Raw genomic sequence first — 2500 nt, 5'->3', positions numbered from 1 at the left:
GTAATCATTTTCTTATATAAACTGTAGAAAGCATATCTCTCTTTCTATTTGCCAAGATATGTGTAGACTTTCTGTGTTAAAGGCAAAAGTTTTTTATTCACTATGAGGACAAAAGAAAGACGATCCTGTTTACCTGGAACCACAGAAGCTATGCCCACTGCCTACGCGGACCAAAGAAATAATAGTCCCTTTCTCTATGGAACACAGAATATAGGGTCGTTTTGGAATTAAAGAAATTGGTGAACTTTCCTTCAGTGGACGTGAAGACCGAAGAATATGGTCTTTTAAAGACAAGAAAAGGCTTGATTCTTTTTATCTAACTAGGAGAAATTGTCGTTCTTTCTAATATGACTTGAAAAATTATTTCTCCTTTTATGAAACAGAGAAAATTTGGCTCCTTGTGTGGGCTACTAAAAATCTAGTTCAATCTACGGACTAGAGAAAGTACCGTTCTTTCAATGGATCAAGGAAAATTTGGTTCCTTCAGTTGACAAGATTAAGTATGGATCTTGTTAAAGTTCGGGAAAAAGGGTTTTCTTTCCTGGCCCAGGACACGTCTTTGACTATAATTATCAGGTCTCAGGAAGAATAATCTTTACACCTATATACCCCCTTCGCAGTGTAATTATTTCTTCCGATATCCTGCCCCTCTTTACGAACAAGATTGGCGAAGCCCACTCTTCCTCGCCTCCCTGTTCATGGCTCCAGTGAGATAGAACAAGATTGGCGAAGCCCACTCTCCCCCTCCTCCCTCTTCATGGCTACAGCGAGATAGGTTCCATCATTTCCATCTCCATGAGGTATGAAAGGCCTGGTGCGGTGCTCCCCTTGTGTGGATCACAGATCAGAGTGCTCACCTCCCTCTCTCTCTCTATTGACAGCTGAGGCACCCGCTTCCCCTCCCTTCCTGTGAACAGGGGTGCCACGGTCCTCTCTCTTTCTCCCCCTGCCCTAGCTGAACCGAGGGGTGAAGGGAGGGGAAGGAGCGCTGGACCGGAAAGAGGGGAGAGAGAGGAAGGAAGGAATGAAGAGTAGACTAAAGAGGTCTATGGGAGAAGGATTAAGACTAATATGTTTAGTGATTGTGGTGGTGAGGGGAGTGATTGGAAGGTCAGAAAAGGGCTGGGAGGTTGAGAGTGAGGTTCAGCAATTAGGAGAAAAGTAGGAAGATTAGGTGTCAATAGGTGAAGGAAAATATGAAAATTAATTGGAGAACTCGCCTAGGTTAGGATAGGAAAAACTGAATGGAGATCTAGTAACTGATGAGAAGTGGTATGAAAGGAATGGAGCAATTTTGATTGAGTAGTCAGAAATAAACATGGAAAGTGCCAAAGGAAAACGATCTGTCCATCTATTTTGAAGGAGGCAATGCGCTTAGAATGACGAATGAAAGAAACTGGAAAGAGAAATGAGGGAGGTTAGTGGTAATGGGAAATAAGTAGAAAACACGAGGAAGAAAATTAGGAATGTAGCGACCAAATGAAGTAGTATAATAATTTTTAAAAGGTAAAGATTTAATTACCCTACATTAGATGAGCAAGCGCTGTGGCCTAAAGTGAATAGGCAACCGAGTGCTAAGGTTCTCAGGTTGGAAAAGAACAGTGACTAGACTAAATGCAAGATATGAGCCGAGAAAAACTGGTTCATGAGGTAAGCCACAAAAAATTATGTTAAAGGTTGTGTTACACTAATCGGTCATAGAGGAAATTTTTTTTCCCGGATTTGAAGCAATCCACTAGTGAACAAAAAAAAATGAAAATAGGCCCAGATAGCAAAATAAATGTTTATTCGGAGCAACGTTTCGCTTTAAGACTTAAGTATTGCCCCAATAAAGGTTTATCATGGCCCTTTTCCCATGTTTGCAGTACGCCCTTCAACTAAAAAAAAAGATTCAGTTTCTTATATTAAAAGCCTACGAATATTACATGAATCATTAAAGCTGTTATTAGCTGATAGTTTAAATCCCACTAATAGAGATTAAACAACGTTTATTAATACAGAGATGCACAAGAAGGACGACATGACTTGATCGCATAAGACCAACTAGCAATGAATCACTGACATGTGAAGCTGGTGAACCAGTGATGAACCAGCGCTCAGAGCTTAATCCTCTAGCATTGTTCTCCAACCATGCTCTCTCTCTGTCTCTTTCTCTCTCTCTCTCTCTCTCTAAATAATACGTATATCATGTTAATGGTAAAGCATATATAATCAATTTCCGCAGCATATGACACTGCTTTTTTGTTCTTCCTATGCAGCGATATATACAAATGGATTATGCAGGTTTTGCAGCTACCTGCGCGAATGTGTAATATATTAGTTTAATACCTGTTTTCAAAGTATTAAATAATTTTGATATTTTGACGGTAAAAAACGACTTTTGACAGGGTGTTTGAGTAATATAGATAGGGCAGGGTTTCATCAAGCTTTTTTTTTTCCATAACGCTTGTGTATAAAGAACACCTTGGTGTTTTAGATGCAATATTTATCACTGGATTTA

The sequence above is a fragment of the Cherax quadricarinatus genome, chromosome 34, assembly GCF_038502225.1.
Source record: "Cherax quadricarinatus isolate ZL_2023a chromosome 34, ASM3850222v1, whole genome shotgun sequence".
NCBI lineage: Eukaryota > Metazoa > Arthropoda > Malacostraca > Decapoda > Parastacidae > Cherax > Cherax quadricarinatus.
The sequence above is the reverse complement of the archived record's forward strand: the minus strand, read 5'-3'. Positions refer to the sequence as shown.